Source organism: Grus americana, chromosome 4 (assembly GCF_028858705.1).
Source record: "Grus americana isolate bGruAme1 chromosome 4, bGruAme1.mat, whole genome shotgun sequence".
In the NCBI taxonomy this organism is placed as follows: Eukaryota; Metazoa; Chordata; class Aves; order Gruiformes; family Gruidae; genus Grus; species Grus americana.
This window is the reverse complement of record NC_072855.1, coordinates 21,554,516-21,574,254: the sequence shown is the minus strand read 5'-3', so window position 1 is coordinate 21,574,254 and position 19,739 is coordinate 21,554,516.

Below are 19,739 nucleotides of genomic sequence, written 5' to 3'. Positions count from 1 at the left end.
ACATAAAGCATAACCTGAAGACTTAGGCGAATATCTGGTTTATCTTGTGTGATGAACTATCCTGAATTAAAAAATCTATTATCTGTCTGTACCAAACTGAGATAGCATGTCTTAACCTTCTTTCATTAAGATGTCATTTCACTTCACGATTGTCAGAGGCGAACTAAGAACATAGCCAATTAATTATCTCAGATGATTTGGATGACTTGATCATTTGTCTGAGCCCTGAGGCTGCTTAGTAAATATCCACAGTTTGTAATGTAGTACAGAGCTGGTATACCCGAGCCAGATCACATGCTCTGTAGATGTGTTACATTAGTATAGATGCACAGCTCTATACAAACTAATTTAGAGTATTCCCTTCTTAAGGAAAGAAGCAGCTACAGACAGACACACAAATGAATTCTTCTGCTTCTCAGCTAACCAGAATCACAAGTGCTTTTTTTGGAACAGATTAACTGCCTCTATCTGCCTACATCACAGAAGAGTGAGGAACTAAGCTGATTGCACAAACAATTACTTACAAGAGGCCCTGCAAAGGGATCTAGATAGATTGGAGCACTGGACAATCATTAATGGCATGAAATTTAACAAGACCAAATGCTGTATTCTGCACCTGGGATGGAGTAACACTGGACACAAGTATAAATTGGGAAAGGAGTGGCTGGAGAGCAGCCCTGCAGAAAGGGATTGGGGGTGCTGGTCGACAGCAGGCTCAACATGAGTCAGCGGTGTGCGCTGGCAGCTGAGGGCAACCCACATCCTGGGGTGCATCAAACATAGCAAAACCAGCCTGTCAAAAGAGGTGATTATCCCACTGTATTCAGCATTGATGTGGCCTGACCTTGAATGCTGTGTGCAGTTCTGGGCCCCATAATTTAAGAAAGGTGTGAAGGTCCTTGAATGTGTCCAGAGGGCAACAAAGCTGGTGAAAGGGCTGGAAGGCATGTCCTGTGAGGAGCAGCTAAGGACTCTGGGTTTGCCTAATTTGGAGAAAATGAGGCTGAAGGGTGACCTTATTGCTCTCTACAGCTTCCTGAGGAGGGGAAGTGGAGGGGGAGGTGCTGAGCTCTTCTCCCTGGTATCCAGTGACAGGAAGCACGAGAATGGTTCAAAGCTGCGCCAGGGGAGGTTCAGACTGGATATTAGGAAGCATTTCTTTACCGAGAGGGTGGTCAAACATGGGAACAGGCTCCTAGAGAGGTGGTCGATGCTCCAAGCCTGTCAGTGTTTTAGAGACATTTGGAAAATGCCCTTAAGAATTTGCTTTAACTTTTGATCAGCACTGAAATGGTCAGACAGTTGGACTAGATGATCGTTGCATGTCCCTTCCAACCAAAATTATTCTATTCTATTCTATTCTATTCTATTCTATTCCGTTCCGTTCCGTTCCGTTCCGTTCCGTTCCGTTCCATTCCATTCCATTCCATTCCATTCCATTTAGTAATCACTCACCTGGCCAGCATCTATGCCTCGTCTGCAAGAAATGAAAAAGGAGCTCAAGGCTAACAACAGAATACAGAGAGCCTCTGAAGGAGAATGAGAGAATTAAATAGGTTTGAATGAGAAAAATGAGTATTTAGGCAGATGGAAGACTATAGGAATATGCTTTTAGTGGAGAAGGTACAAGTAAAATAAACTTTGGAGAAATAGGAAGGAGACAGTGGAAATTTGGGAGAGAAAAGAAAAAGAGAAATGTGTACAGAACAGAGGCATTTACATCTTTAGGAGTACATAAATAAATTACGGCCCAAGATCTAAAGCTGGAACCCTTGATAATAGTGCTCTTATAAAGATATGAATCTGTATCCTCTTCCTCCTGTAACACATCAATCCACACATCCATATCCACATATTTCACCTTGTTTGCAAACAGGCCCCACTGGATCCAAACCTTCTAGCCATAAAATAAGAAAATATGTATTTCCTTCCCCAGAAATTCCTCCCACAATTTTTGGTCTGGTTTAGTGTTGATTTGATTTTCCTGTAGCAGAGCACAATGCATTATTATTTTTTTCTAATATTTGTTTAAGATATCTTTATATTATTACCAACTAAGAGTTTGTTTGCAGTCTTGTCAAAAGAAGGAGATTGTTGCTTGCAAAGCTTGAAAGGACAAATTATCGTTGTTATTTATATAGAAAGCTTTAGCATGTTATTACAAAATAAATGATGTTACTGTTTTTCCCTTAACATTCTGGCTGCAGCATTTATTGTTTTGACACTTCTTGACTCTTGTTTTAGAGCTCCGGAATTCACTTATGCAAGTATTTAGTGGCATAGCTATTGGCATTAAAAACTTAGCCCACTTGCATAAAGGCTTCTTTTCGGCTTATTCGTAATGTACAAATGAACATCATGCTACACAGCCTAAGATAGATCCTAAGTGTGCATTTCCACATTGGAGATATTTTTTTAGTAGTTCTCTTCCTCAGTAAATCTATGACATATTGCCCCAGTTTTCCATCCTGGTCATTGCCTTTTTCTGAAGCAACCTTAACTGAATTACACAACTTTTTAAAAAAATTTTATTTTCCTCAAAGAAAGATTAATAAAAACCTCACTTTCTTTGCTGAGTCATACAACACATATTTTTGCAAAGAACACTGAATAATAAAAAGAAAAATAAATGTACAGCATAACAAAACATTCTGCTCTGTTTTCAAAAGTGCTGTGAACACAGAATGTGTTTCTGGGATGCAGAAAAGCGAAATGATCAACAAGAAATTTCTAAAGCATGAACAAGATAAGAAAACAATATTTTCAAACCTATCAAACAATTAATGTCATCAAAACCCCTTGAATCTAGCTTTTTAGTGAAACTGAGGTATTGCACGTAAAGACTTTGTGTAGAATTTTGAATTTTAGACCACTTCCTTGTGAAGAATACTGATTGTAATATTCAAATCTAAACCACTTCCAAATTGTTTCTGTAGTCTGGCTCTTATCAAGCTTTGTCATGTCATGTTCCCACATCTGCTGAAATACAATTTAGCAGTCTAATACAATCCCTGGTAAACTCATCTTAGTAGCCAACTTAGTAGCCAAGTTAAATTTAAGGAAGCCCAGGATGACCATTTTTTTGATGAGATCTCTGGCAAAAAATAGCAAGAAATTTGTTTTTGTAAATCTTTCACAACTTCTTAGAAATATGTGTTCTGCCTGCTTTTCTTCCTAGATATGTGACAGCTTTCCTGAAAAATATTTTCTTAGGAAATGCCTATTTGTGCCACTTTAACATCCCAGTCTTTCTCTTTTGATTCTCTTAAGGCTCTGTGCCTCTCAAGAGAGTTGTCCAGTCGTTATCTTTCCATACTGATTTGCTGCTGTTTTGTTTACTCATTCTATTTGATACTACAAGCATCAGGGATCATTCCTTTTGACCATTATATAGAAACTAAATATTAGGTCAAATATATGCCAAACCTGAGGCAAAACTCTGTGGAGGCTTGGCGTCAGCTCTGTATGGTTTACGATACTGTGAAGACTACCGGTAGCTTTGTAGATATAAAGGATTCTAAACAGCCTTTCTTTGACGGTAGTTGCAAATGTTCCTATTCTCTAACAAAGCCAGTTGAACAAAGTAGAAAAGCTTGCTAGTTTCTATAGAAATAGAAAAAGTAATCAGTATAACTGCTTCTGTACAGGTTTTGTTTCTTTCAGCCACATCCTGCTCTCTTGTAATACACATGAGGTCTGGTAATCTTCTCTGACAATGCCAATTGTTCCAGCTTATTGGGTTGCTTGTAGAAACAATAACAAAAGCTGTTTCTAGAATGTAATTTGGCAGAATATTTAATTATCAAAATAATTGTGCAAGAATGCTCATTATGTATTTATGAGACATAAGGCCATATCTGGAATATTTCTCAGCTTACATAACCTGTTCTTCCCCCAGTAGAAAGTACACACAAACATTTGTATTATATAAATATGTCAAAAAAGCTTGATGACATATAGTAATAATATACCAGTCTAGACATGGTGTATCTGTTATTGCAGTTGCCCTTTAGAATTTTTTTTTCAGTTTGTTCCTATTATTTGTAATAGAAAAGCCATCCTTTTCATTAAGACAAACAAAAAAGTAATAATAGAACAGCTAACCATAGCAATATGTTTGACATGCTAGGTTAAGAATACACTTGAGGCAAATCTGAACTGGTCTGTGTTAATGTCTGTTAATTTAGATCTTTATTTGAAAAGTAGATCCTTAATATAATTAGAAATGTGTCAGTGCAAAACAGTTTTCAGATTAAAATTCCACAAGACCAGCTGAATATGCCAGTTAAAATATGTCAAGGGATGTATCTTGAGAAGTTCCTCTATTTTCTTTAAGTGAAAATTCCTGCATACCTAGATATCTTGATAAAATGAGACAAACAGCAAATACACTTTGCTGTTATTGTTTTCTAAAAATTCGGATCTAGATCAGAACCCTACTATTCTAAGTAAACTCCAAACAAACATTAAGAAATAGTCTTTGTTTCAATAGGTCATAATGTAATCAACAACATAGGGAAAAAAGTAATCAGTGAAATAACATTGTTACTTGAAAGGTTAAAGAAAATTAGTGATTCACATCCCACAGAAGTCTCACAGAAAGTTAATAGAAATACCATTTTATTTCTAAAAGGGGATTTAAGCTTGTAATTAACTGTAAGTTATACCCATGTAGAAGGAGAAAAAGAATCAGCCTTCTGCACAGACTAAGAAAAAAATATCACATGGTGGGTTTTTTTTTTTTCACTCTTCTCTCCAGATATTTTAGTTCTCAAAACAAGAGTAGTTCATTTGTAAAAGTTAAAAGGCATTATTCCAAAGCCAATATTGAATTCCTCATATACTTTTACCTTTTGTTTTCATCTTCATGACAACTGTAGGGTTATGAGAAGCAACAAGCTGAAACAAGCCAGGGCACTGAAGCAGTCTTGCCTCACGAGACAAAATACTGATGGAGAGCAGATTCCCTACTCAGGAAAAGCTTCCACCAAATGATTATAGGTAGATAATCCCGATGTTCAGATTTAACTCAGAGAGTTTGATTTTAAACTACTGAGGCTTCAAGATTAAAAGCCCCTTTTACCTGGATTGTTGTTCACAGTCGTGCTAGCCACACTTTGTAATATTTGCAGGACTGGAGTAGATGGGTGCTGGCAAAATTTGGACCATAATGTTCTGGCAAGTCCAGGCACCAAGCCAAAAGACAAAAGTCTGTTCATAAATCTCTGCTTCTTTCAGGTTTACATACATTTTTCAACAGTTTCAGGTTTTTTGTTTGTTTGTTTGTTTGAGATTAGACCTCAGTAGAAATTTTGTTATTGTTTATTTTAGATTTGGGATGGAAAGCTGATAGACTTTTTTCTGAAAGATATACTAAACATGCAGACATGCTATGCGTGCCAAAGAAAAAGGGAGCATTTGTGGGTGTGTATATATTTTTATATGCATGTACACGTGTACACACATACATAAAATCTGTGGTCACACATAGAGATATATTGGCATTTGCCTGTGTGTATAGATACATGTAAAATGAGGGAAACATGGTTTCTGTGTAAATATCAAAAAGAACATAATAAACACTGAGAAAGCAAGGCAGCTGTATAGTATTTCTCACTGTCTTCACCATTCAATGCATAATTCTAACATGTATTTCTGCATAGTGTCAAAGGTCTACCCTGAATGCAGCATTATTATTTTATTCATGAGCTTCTCCTTTAGTGTCATATTATATGAGTTTTCGCTATATCCTCCCTGTGAGGTGAAATACTTACTGCAGGTACACAAACTGCACAAGCCTTTTGCAAACTCACTGTAAGAGTGAGATTCAGTCTTCATGACAGTCTCATTCCCATGCCTTTATTTATTCACCAAACTGCTAGTTGCACAAATCATTGGTTCTACTCATTGGTTTTGTTTGCTGTTGTGGTGGGTTCACCTTGGCTGGATGCCAGGTGCCCACCAAAGCTGCTCTATCACTCCTCTTCTCAGCTGGACAAGGAGTAAGAAAATAAAATGGAAAAAACTTCATGGGTCAAGATAAAGGCAGTTTAATAAAGCAAAAGCAAAGGCCATGCATAGAAGCAAAGTAAAATTAAAAAATTATTCTCTACTTCCCATCAGCAGGTGATGTCCAGCCACTTCCTGGGAAGCAGGGCTTCAGTACACGTAGCAGTTGCTCCGGAAGACAAATGTCATAAATAACTAATGCCCACGCACACCCCCCACCCCCCCCCCCCACCCCCTTTCTCTCAGCTTTTAATTGCTGAGCAGACATCATATGGTATGGAATATCCCTTTGGTCAGTTGGGGCCAGCTGTCCTGGCTGTGGCCCCTCCCCAGACCTTGCCCACCCCCAGCCTACTGGTGGGGAGGAGGGAGGGGAATGTTGGAGAAACAGCCTTGGTGCTGTGCCAGCACTGCTCAGCAGCAGCCAAAACACTGCTGTGTTATCAACACTGTTTTAGCCACAAATGCAAAGCACAGCACCACAGGGGATGTCATGACAACTTTATGACTTCATCCCAGTCAGACCCAGTGCAATGAAAAATAAGATACATGACTAGCAGTGCTATGATATTCTGCATGCCCAGAGACTATATTCCATCCAAAGAAATAATCCTTAGATTGTTATGCAAAAATGAAATAAGTGATGCGCTAGTAAAGATACTTATATTTAGAATGATAGAATCAGCCAGTATGAGATATTTTAAAATGTGTTAAAACCAAAGAAGGTTATTCTTCAATAGCTAAGTTTAATAAGAACACATATTTAATTCTTTGAATTCCTGACAATAAAGAAAAAATAACTTAAAAGAAAAAAAAGTCCAAAGCAAAAAGGAAAACAAAACAATAAAAAATATTCAAGGAGACTACTGAGCAAAGGAACTTTTTTCCAAAGAAGTACTGAATATTTTATATCTTATGACAGCTGAGCAAGATAGATTTTATAAAATATTGGTACCAAATAGAAGACACCATTGCTGGTTTTTGACAATGATGGCAAAGCGATCAATTTTTGTAAATGCTAGCAAATGTGATGATTCATACTTTTCCTACGTTGAAATTCACTAGGGATTGCAGAACATATTCAAAACTTTGTACTTCCAAATGAAGTCCTCGTGCTATGAACCAAGAACACAGAGATGTCAATAACAAAGAAGGTGGCATCAAGCCATGCCAGATATCTGCAGAAAGGAACAATCTAAACACACTTATGTATGTTTAATTTAAATGGAGAAAAGGAAATAAATCTTTTCCATTTCCCTTATTATTTTTTTATGATTGCTTGGGCTAAAGCAAACAGAGAAATAAACATAAAAAAAATCACATGGAATGTATGTTTGTAGAGGTTGTACAGCAAATAAACTGATATTGTGAGTTTCTTACATTTCAATACAGAACATCAAGGTAACTGAAAGCAGAGAATTAATATGTTCATGAAAGTGTGACACAGAGAGAGGGAGACAAAGATGCTGATGATGACTCAATGAGGCTGAAGCAAACTTGGAGATAAATAACATCTGTAAGACTACTGTGAAGGAATATGATGAATGGTCATGACTAGAAATAAGATATTAAAAATAGAAATGTGAGTAGCCTAACACTATGTGTTTCCAGCCTGAGAATTCATATGTTTTAACACTTTATAATATTATGCTAATCAAGCATTACATAGGGAAAATCTTGCACAAAATTTATGGAATATATATTTATGATAGAAGCAAAAATAAACAATAAGTTAAAATAAAAATCAAGATTAAATTAACAGAAATGTTCAGCAAACACTTAAGATCTGAGCTTATGCATAAACATGGAACATAAGTCAAGTGTCTACAAAGTTTTAAATATATAGAAATATATTTAAATACATAACCATTCTGTGATTCTATGATTCTATGATTTTCCATTCTTGAGCTTTTCCTCCAAGCAGAGAGCATACAGTGTATTTTTATGCTTGTGTACATATAATGTACATATATGTGTTCCTCTTTATCATTCTGAGGAAGAAAAGAGACTTCTCACAGCACTGAAGAGTTTCAATGGAAACACCAAAATTAAAGGAAGCTTGCCTTTCCTTGCCTTTTTAAGATTTTCAGTTGTAGACTTGGGCTATTCAGTTTTTTTCCTCTGTTTGCTCTATTCTAAAGTTTGCACTTGTCATAAGTGTTTCTCTTTTTTGAGTAATTTAGAATTTATGGGAGTATTAATATTAAACATTAAATTTACATATAACTATTAAGGAGGAATAAAAATACTAACATCCTCAGAAGCCTGTGTATGAGTACCATGTGAGCAATCCCAAGTACCGAGTCAAACTGTTAAATATATATGTGTAAACATTTGCAGCCTAGGAGTCCTGAAACAATAATTCTGTAGGTGTTAGTTGTTAAAGAATATAAAGCTAAGGAATCTTTCTAAACTTGTTTTGTAATGATAATCTGAAGTCAAGTCTTCAGTCAATTTACTTGACCTTACCTTTATTGGTGTGAATAGTAACATGAATAAATTTCTCAAATATGTTTTATAAGGTTAGTAAGAAAAATCAAAGACACAATGAGGACAGCATGAACAAAAATCCAAGCTTTTCCCTTTTTTAATGTCTTTTATTATTTTTTCAGTCATGTATATACTCATCCTTTTATAACATTTTTTTCCAGCACATTTTCAGTAGCACAATTTATTTCGCTGGCTTATATAATCCTACCAGATAATACAGGAAACTAACAACCTAAGACTTTTTACTCACTTGCAGTAAGACCTATAAATTTAATAAAACTTCATGTAAAACATCTGAATGTAATTCTGACTATCATGGGAAGAATTTCCAAGTTTTGAATTATTGTTTTCATCATATATAGGAATAAAATGCTGGCTTTCAATTTTTTTCATGAAACAAAATTCCAAAAAGGGCTAAGACATTTTTTCTTCAGTATTTTTGAGTGAAAAAAAAAACCCAAAAAACAACCAACAACAAACAAACAAAAACCAAACCAAACCAAACCCAAACAAATTCTGTGAATAGATCACACCACCCTCAAACAAAGTAGTCAGGAAGGAGCCAATAAAGCAACTGAGCATCAAACTCATGTGTCACCCATCAATCAAGTAGAAACAGCTACAGTTGTCTAGGAAGAATGTGAGAGAGGAAGTAGATGGGCTGTATATTCAGCTATAGAGAAGCTTAGATTCTGGTTCCTCTCACTTTGGAAGTAAAAAGCTGGAAAATTTAGTTCTATACTGGTTTCAGGTCAGGGAGCAGTGGAGGAGTAGACAGCAGGCAGGTCCTCTAGAATCAGTGGTAGGCATTCGAGTTTCCTGCTGTCTGAGAAAGCACATCTAAGTGGATAACTTCAAACAGTTGTTTTTCTCCTTGGTATACTCTCAGTTGGTTATGTGATCCAGATCTCTTCTGGAAGATACTTAAAATGTTTTAAGGAAATATACAGGTGAGCTGATTCATATTACATCTAGCATTCAGCTTGGTATTTTCACTGGGGTTGAGCTGGTTTTTGGACTGGTGCTGGCTCAGAGCACAGCTGGTTTGGAGGTATAACTGTCTAGCTATCTTTGCTGTATTGCTCAGCTAGAGAGAGCTTCAGATAAAACTGGTTCTGATTTCCCTGAGATGAATCTATGGTGACTTTCAGTGTGACAACTAGGAAAAATTTGACCTGTTGTACTAAGCAACTGTGGAACTTCAAATTCTAAATAAATTTGTTGTTGCTGGATCACTCTGAAATCCACAATCAGGCAGTGCACTAAAAATATCAAGTGGTATTTTTATTTTCATATGGAAATGCTGAGACTAATTAACAATACTCAAACCACTTAATATAAATGTCTGTTGTGGTTAAAGAAAACTAATGTAATTGCTCAACCGTCTTTAAACCTGTATCCTCAGATATGTTGACCCAGCAATGACCTGCTGAAAAGCATTTAAACTGCTAATTCCAGTTAATTAAAAAAAAATAAAAAAATAAAAAAAAATTTAAAAAAATCTGACTCTCTAATGTTATGTAACAATCTGGAGAACCACTACAACTTATTCATGGATTAAACACACACGATGCTTTCTTATATGCCAAGTATGGAAAAAATTAATGAAAGATAACTGATACTAATTAGGCTTGTTGTGTTTAAAATAAAGAAAGAATATAAAACCACTTTGTTACAATCTTTATTTTAGAGGGACTTTTATACTTTTAAATGGATTAATTTGATCCCAGCCTCTTCAGGATGAAGTCTCAAGTGAGTAAGCAGAAACCAATATATATTTCTTCATTGCACATTGTCATAGTTGTGAGAGAATCAGTATTATCTTTAAGAAAATCACTATGCTATTGTTCCTCTCTGGTGCAATGCCATTGACAGTAATTTTTAGACTTTCACTACAATTATCTTGGCACTTAAGAGATCAAATGGCTTTAGAAAGCACTTAAGAACCCCATGTCCAACTTCTTAGCAGATATAGATGTAATTATGCTCCTAAAAAAAAAAAAGTTTAGGTTAAAGAAATTTATTTTCAGTATAACATGTCGTTATGCACTTTATAAGTAATATTCTTTAAGTCTTTAAATGTATCAATTTTTGGACTGTCTGTACGCTAGGGATTACAATGTACTCCTTGGTGATAAGGAAACAATGACTTATAAAATGGAGACTTTTTTTTTCTTAATATGAAGTCTAGACACTTGTTAAATACAACATGATATTTTATAGGTGGAAGGGGAGGGTGGGAAAAATGTCACTCCACCTTTGTTATTGAGATGAACAACTATATTAAATCCAGAGGTTTTCTTAAAATGCTGGACCAGAACCTACATGGTGTTTTTTCTGAACTCAGAATAAATCTGTGACTTTTTATTTCCATAGTTTTAACACTCCTTTCTTTCCTTGCTCTGTAGAATTTGGAGATTCCTGGGGTCTCAAAGCTACTTCCAGCTCATCCTAGTCACATTTCTATTACTTTGAGCATGGGTTAAGGTCTGGTTTGCACTGAAGTCTGAATCCTTTTCTCATTCATACTGTGTGAATATAGAATAATTTTCAAGCACATATGTGAGGTTTATCTCAGACTAGCATGAGGCACCCCAGAGATTTTGCACCCAAACTCTTTAGAAAGGTCTAAAAAATTAGGGAAAGATCAACTATCCTGTGCCAATCTGCATCTCATCAGGGATCTCATCCAATCTTTGAAGGAAATTCTATTGGTTGGTGTTTAACAGATGAATCATCTGGGCTTCTTTCTGGAAGATTCTGAACTTTGTGCGGTGTGAACAAAGTCAAAATTATATGTTAATGTGGATGCATAAGCCAAAGGCAATAAGTGTGAAGGGCTGTAGCCCACTTTCTCATTAAGGAGATAACATATGGCACAGTTATTGTCTTAGACTTACAGAATTTTATGCAGTACTACTTCCTTTGTTATTCATTGTTCATCTTACCATCCAGTGATTTACCATCTATATGCAGAAGACACCTGTGAACCTGATTTCCGGGGTGTGCACAGAATACCTAGTGAGTTCCCTTGCACATGCAAAAGTTAGATTCCAGGGCTGAAAGTAAGAAAACAGAAGTTTAAAGGACACTGAAATATTTAACTTTCAAACAAAACATGAAAACATATAGTTTGAAGGCACTGCAGCCTTTCAGGTGCACAGTTATAGAACAGCTGAATTATTACAGGATAGCTCTGGACGACTGATTTAAAACCGCTCTTGAGACTGAACTAAAAGTGACCATGATATATAGTTGTTTAGGCTTGAGAGAGGAAGGTGATTTGGAATATGGTACTGTTCATAAAATTGCCATCTAGGTCTTAGCTGCATGCCACTTTGATAATTTAATTATAAATCTATCACGTAAATCTTTCTGGAAGATGGGTTGTTGTTCAAGTAAATTCTGACTTAATTGAGCAATTCAAGATGAAGTTCTATGACTTATAAAGGAGAACAGACTGGATTGTTATAATGTGCCAAAGATCCTTTACTTTTCCCAAATTGGAAATTTGGATCTTTACCTGCTATTTAAGGCTATTTGGAATGCTATCCAGCTTTAGAAAAATAACTGTGCTATAGATCAGACTACTTTCTAAAGTGCAAGTTAAACAATTTTTATGTGATTTTTAAACCCCACATTTGCTCAGACTCCCTTAGATATTGCTATGTCTCATGGTACTTACAATTTGGTCTAGTGATCTGACATAATTTCAGCAAGAATTCTTGAGATTCCATTTTGATAATATCACTTATTTAGAGTCAATTATTTCATATTTTTGCACAACTAGGGCTCAGACTGTGTATAACCCTTTCAAAAGGATCTCAACTTGTTAAGGATTTATTTAACCATGAGTAGCTCACACTATCCTTTAAGGGAATCATTATTTCCTAAGTTAATGAAGTTAAATTAGAACTTTGAATAGGTGCTAATTAATACAGCAAAGACAATGCATCATGACCTGGATTTGGTTCAAGTCTGGTGGGTTTGTAAGTAGTGTGTTATAAGAACTGGGTTACCGGAGAGGACATGCTTAGATCATGCACACTGTGCAGTATACATGGCCAGTGTCTTCAAGACCTTGTCTTAAAAGTTGTTGGAAATCTGGTCAAGGTGACGCAAACCAAAGAAGTACTAGAGAAACATTTACTGAAATAAGAATATCTTTGTAGTGTTTTATATAGAGATATATATATAAAATATCTTATGTATTTATCTTTTTATATATATAATTATACACACATGCACACACACATTGAATTTTAATTTCAATTAATTTTCTGAAGCAAGAATTCCACAAAGCAAACTGTTAAGGGTCTGCTAATAGGCAACTCTGCTGCTGTCTGTTAGACAGCTAATAGACAGCTCTGCTGCATAGTTGTCAATGTGCTGCATGTGTTTTCTCCGTGCTTTGGAAGTGTTGTAATTGCCAGAATTCAGTTGACTGAGAACCTGGATCCAAGTTTTTTGTCAAAATCACTCAGTTTTCCCAGGTGCTTTCAAGGCTACAGCTCCAAGTCTTCTAGTATGCTTTGCATTTATTTGGTTTAACAGACAAGGAGATATCTGCACATTTTACTAGGTCTTAGATACATCCCAGACTGGAACTTCTTAAGCTGTTTGATTTTTTGGAGGAACTGAGGCACCAATTCTAAGAATGTCTGAAGTGCCTGTGGCCCAGTACCGTGTTTTCAGTAACAATCAACAGAAGTTGTCTAGGACAGATGTTAACAGAACAAATTCAGTGATGTTTTCCCATGATCCTTTCCTGGCTTCTAAAAATATCTGGCTTAGGCTTTTGGATGAGCTCTAGCATCAACTTTTTTTTTTTTGGGGGGGTATACAGTATTTAATATTAGGGGTTAATATTTAGTATTATGAGTTCAATAGCAAAATGAACTCTAAATTTCAACTTAGGAAAGCAAGAACTCCCAGGACAAATATCGTTTCTGTTAATGCCCATTCATGTGACCCTTTATTGTGTGAGGTTCTTGTTATGCCTTAAAGCTAGTAGAAAGGATAAAAATGTTCACTGTGTCTTTTTCATCTATGATGAAAAGCAGAAGCAAAAGCTAAATAACGATGAATTAATTTGCAATGCTTTCTGTGTCTCTATGCAGTAGTCTTAGCACAGATCTAACCTTTCAGCATGGTGATACCTTGGATGACGATGACATTTATTTATAAAAATAAAAACTTAACTGCATGATTTTAAAGAAATGCTGTTAGCATATCATAATTAGTGAAAACATTTTATGAATGTCTATTTTTAATACTTTAAACTGGAACAATTACTACTTTTCCCACCAGGAAGTACAAAAGAATGACTAAAGAATGGCTAAACAAAAGAAAGACTAAAAGACTACCATTCTGTCCTTTCTACCCTCCCCCTTCCCTTCACAAAGGAAAAACTGTATTGATCATTGACATTCTTCTCTCAAGAAATGCTTGAAATGACTGTGTCCTTGATAGCACTTGTCCTAATTTGGTGTCTAATTAAGAGCCACCTATCTATTCTTTACTTACTTTCCTTTACAATACTTCTGGTGGTCAGGGCTCAGCATATTAAAGTTCTTCATATCTTAGAAACAGAATAAAACAGAACAAAGAAGCTTTGAAAAACAAACCAAGCCAAAACAAAAACCCCAACACTTGACTTCAGAGAAACCACATTGACAAAATAGGAGTGGAAATGTCTGCAAACAGCAGAACTTCAAACTAAATGAAGATGGTTAAATTGCTATATGCCATGACACTGTGTTCATGAAGCTGCATTAACAAGAACTATAAACTTCCATTGGAAAGTTGGCCTTTCAGAGTTTGTTCCAGCTTAAATATGGGCACACACTGCCTCATCGCTTGTACTGGTTTTAAGTGACAAACTTTTGGTAACAGACAGAGGGGTTGCAGGGGTGGCTTCTGTGAGAATAGACCAGGAGCTGTCCCTGTGTTGCACAGATCCACTTCTCCAAAATGTACCCACCACTAGCCAAAGCTGAGCCAATCAGCAAAGCTGGTGGTGCCTCTGTGAAAACATACTTAAGAAAGGTTAAAAAAATACTGCACAACAGCAGCCAGAGAAAGGAGTGAAAATATGTGAGAGGAACAACTCTGCAGACACCAAGGTCAGTGAGGAAGGAGGGGGAGGAGCTGCTCCAGGTGCCAGAGCAGAGATTCCCCTGCAGCCCTTGGAGAAGACCACAGGGATGCAGGTTGTCCTCCTGCAGAACATGGAGGATGACAGTGGAGTAGATATCTGCCTGCAGCCCATGGAGGACCCCACACCAGAGCAGGTGGATGTGCCCTGTGAATCAAGCTGAAGCCCATGGAGAGCCAATGCAGGAGGGGGGAAGCTTTTGGACAGAGTCACTACCTGTCGAGAGGAGTCCATGCAGGAGCAGGTTTTCTGGCAGGAACTGTGGCCTATAGGCCACACGCTGAAGCAATCTGTTCCTGAAGCACTGCACCCCATGGAAAGAAACCGTGATGGAGGAGTTCTTGAAGAACTGCAGCCTGTGGGAAGGACACACATTGGAGTAGTTTGTGATGGACTGTATCCCATGGGAGGGACCTCCCGCTGGAGCAGGGGAAGAGTCTGAGGAAGAAGGAGCAGCAGAGATGAAGTCTTATGAACTGACTGCAAGCTCCATTTGCTATCCCCCTGCATTGCTCCGTGTGGAGGAGGCAAAAGATTCATGAATGAAGGAGTGAAGCTGAGCCTGGGAAGAAGAGGGTGTGAGAGGAAGGTGGTTTTAGTTTTGGTTATGTTTCTCAACATCCTACTCTGTTATTGACAATAAATTAAATTAATTTTCCACGAGTTGAGTCTGTTTTGCCCATGATGGCAATTGCTAAGTGATCTTCCTTTTTGCTGCCCTACAATCTTTTTCATCTTATTTTCTCCCCCTGTCCTCTTGAGGAGGGGGAATGAGACAGTGTCTGGGTGGGTAGTTGGCAGCTGGCCAAGGTCAAACTCACTACATCCCGCAAACAAAAGACTGTTGAAAAAGTAGTATAAATTCTACCTTGTGGGTAAAAGTATAGACATATTAAATGTATATGTATGTTTCTGTGCATTACAGAATGTAATACATGCATGTGTGTTGGGGGTGTTGGGTTTTGTTTTTTTCTTTGTTTGTTTTTATTTCCTGGACAATATTAGGCTTTGGTTTTTAAAAAATAATGAGAAAATGACTATGATTTGTGACCTAACATTCTCTCAGGATGAGTTGGCAGGGAGAGAAAATAAGCTTCTTAAATGCTTTAAAGCCACCTCTTTGAATGTGCAAGGTGTATTTGTCATAGTCCTATTGCTAAACTTCTTTTGTGTATTTATCATGGAAGGAAGTCTTCTAGGCCATGAGGTTATGACAAACTCTGTCTTGCTTAGGCAAGACACAATTACTCAATATTTTAACTTGAATTAGTCCTACATCTTAAACCAGCTGCATCAATATTTTTTATTTTTTTATTTTATAAGTTTTTTTAAAACATACTTAGTGTAAATATATGTTTTTAGCATTCTTTTGGAGCCTCAGGATTTGTTATGAAAAAGAAAAAATGGTTGGTGTCTGATGGGTTTTTTCCCCACTTTGATTAAAATACATGCTATGTGTGTTTGACTAGGGAACAATGTGTGAGTTATTTTTTATGTATGATTATAAGTCTCTAGATCACTGTACTCAGCTTGTTGCAATGATCAACAATATAGAGTTCTAATCAAATCTATTCATTTGATGAGGTATCACAGCAAAAATCTTGTTTAAAACTCACAGTTTTTATCAAATCAGAATCAGTGGTTTATTGTTAACTACATATTGTCCATAAATCAATCACTGAATTACATTGCATATAAATTCTGAAAGTGTAACAGAAACTGCAATACTAGACACTTCAAAATGTTAATAAGCACCTACACAGTTCTCAGTACTTTTTCATAACTAATCCCTAAAATTATAATCTATGTGTGCACATAGAATCATAGAATGATGCATACACACTCTCTCCCAGGGCTGACCAATGCTATTTTAAAGATCATATAATCATAGAATATCCTGAGTTGGAAGGGACCCATAAAGATCATCGAGTCCAACTCCTGGCTCCATACAGGACCAGCCGAATCAGAGCATATGACCGAGAGCGTTATCCAGATGCTTCTTGAACTCAGTCAAGCTCGGTGCTGTGACCACTTCCCTTGGTAGCCTGTTCCAGTGCCCAACCACCCTCTCAGTGAAGAACCTTTTCCTGATATCCAACCTAAACCTTCCCCGTCGCAGCTTCATTCCGTTCCCTTGGGTTCTATCACTGGTCACCAGAGGGAGGAGATCAGCACCTGCCCCTTCGCTCCCCCTCGTGAGGAAGCTGTAGGCCGTGATGAGGTCTCCCCTCAGTCTCCTCTTCTCTAGGCTGAACAAACCAAGGGACTTCAGCCTCTCCTCATACATCTTCTCCTCTAGACCCTTCACCATCTTTGTTGCCCTCCTTTGGACACTCTCCAATAGTTTTATGTCCTTTTTGTACTGTGGCGCCCAAAACTGCACGCAGTACTCTAGGTGAGGCCGCACCAGCGCAGTGTAGAGTGGGACAATCACTTCCCTAGACCGGCTAGCAATGCCATGCCTGATGCACCCCAGGATACGGTTGGCCTCCCTGGCAGTCTGGGCACACTGTTGACTCATGTTCAACTTGCTGTTGACCAAGACGCCCGAGTCCCTTTCAGCATGGCTGGTCTCCAGCATCTCATCACCCAGTCTGTATGTATAGCCAGGGTTGCCTTTTCCCAGGTGCAGAATCTGGCACTTGCCCTAGTTAAACCTCATGAGGTTGGTGATTGCCCAGTTCTCCAATCTGTCCAGATCTCTCTGCAAGGCCTCTCCACCCTCAACCGAATCAACAGCTCCTCCCAATTTGGTGTCATCTGCAAACTTGCTCACAACACTTTCTAGTCCTACATCCAAGTCATTTATGAAAACATTAAAAAGAACTGGCCCTAAAACTGAGCCCTTTTTAAAGGATCAAGATGATTTAGTGGAATTTAAAAGGTTGAGAAATGCATTGCAAAAACTACAAAATGGCTACTACATAAAATAAGAGCAAGTAGATGACTGAAAAGAGCTGTAGTAATATAAAACAAAATGGTTTGTGGACTGTAAAAAAGAATGAATAGTATTCTTGTACCATTACTCAGTATAAGAATTGTGTGCCATCAGACCAATGAGTGGGAGAGTCACATACTGCTACTATCCAAAAGCATGTTGTCACAGACCATGCTGTATTACCATTATTTTAACTAAATAGAGGCCATAAGTAGTATGTGGGTTCAGAAATAGAGCTGAAAATTCTGGCAGTGCTTCAGTGCTTAACAGCTATAATGACCTCAGTGAAACTTTAAACTTGGGGAATCACTGAATCCCTAAGCCACTGACAGTGTAGATTATCCCAACTTCTGACAGTCCTTGCCTTCTTTCTTATTTGCTTGCTGCCCACTGTTAAAGATGGCCTTATGCTCATGGGTACTGCCCAAGGCATAACAAGACACAGGGGTGGAAACCTCCAAGACCTTCCTTTTTCCCTCCCTCACCATGTCAAGCTTCCTCCCCTGCTGCTATGAAACACATGTTTAGACAGAAGAGATTATGTACTTGGTCTTATGACTTTCTGAGGTCATGTAAAAGCACAGATGGCACCTGAAAAACAGGATCTGGAAAAGCCAGAAGAGGAACTGCAAAATAAACTACTCCTTGTGCCTGTGTACCATGTCTCTCCTCTCCCCCAAAGTACTGTGTGTCAGAGTATCCTGTGGAGAAACACAGTTACTACATGCCATGAACAAAACTATGACTTCTGGTCTATGAAGAATTTTTGAAGTAATGTGCCCAGTGAGCCCAGCTCACCTATGTGAGCTTTGTGCCCTTGTCTTATGGCAAGAGGTCCTTTCGCTATTTATGTGGGCTGAACCAGAGGACAAGTAAATGTAGTGTGTGGAGCGAAAGTGTGTAGAAATGTTTCCTGGAGGTGATTCTGTGGCAGACGGGCTGGATATCATGCAGTCTACTAGAGTGGCAAGTAGATTGGTGGAGGCAGTGGAAAGCAGATGTCTGAGAAGCATTTTGAAGGACTGCAGCATTTGATAAGAGCACTTCAGGGTTCAAGGTGGGACTCACTTCTTGGAAAAGATTTGTTATAATGGGTAACAGTGCTGTGTACTGAGAGCGCCCTGTAGCATCTTTGTTATGTCACTAACAATGATGCAGGGGGTTTTCCTGTCTTGCTAACACATATTGGTCACATCTTTCAGCAGCCTAAGAGAAAACTCTGGCTCTTGCACACAGAAAAAACTGTTCACATACTTAAACTAAGAAATAACAACAGAAGTAGTGCAATAGAAAGTTTGGGGACAATTGGAGCATTTCCAGGTAAAGATGGGCCATAATGTATTGCAGGGTGGGGGCAGTGCTCCATGCAATTGTGGTCCCCCAAGCTCCTTGGCTGCTGCTGAGCAAGTTAGCAGAATTGCATATGTTTGTGGTGGTGGTAAAAATAATGATATCTTTTGAGTAGCCTCCTCCTGGAGTGAAGTGAGAGTGAAAGAGAGAGAAGGGTCATTAAGACAACTCCAGAAGCTGTTCCCTCATACTGGTCAAAGGGAAGTGGACAGAGCCATGACACAGAGCAGGTCTTAGAGTCTTTGATTATCTCTATCAAGTCCAGTGATCAACAAGAGTGTTTAGCTGGGTTCATCTAAATTAACTCCAGCTGTAGGAGAAATTCTGTTGCTGCTGAAAGCCAATGTCTGCACTGGGTGTGATTCAGAGGATTTTACTTCAGGCTGATTTAAATAGCTGAGTACCTGTGATCATTAGATGTGTTTCTGGAGCATATCTATCAGTTTAGTTGCATCTGGAAGGAATCTAGTTCATTTTTTTCTAAAACTCAAAGCCAAACCCAGTAAGTAGGACCAATGAGAAAATTTGCTTAAAAAACACATTTCTGATCTGAATTCAGAATTATTTTTTTTCTTTGCTTGATAACACAGAAGTCCAGATTAGACTAGGAATGCAATTTTATCTGCATGAGATTTTTCTTGTATTCATTCTATTTTGTTTTGAAATGGTGTACTTTCTTCCTTTTCTCCTAAAAGGAGTTCTCAAACATTCAGACTAAGGCTTTTTTTTTTTTTCCTCTTTTTTGTTTTCAAGTCCTTCCTTAAAACTTCACTTGCAATTGAAAATACAGAAACG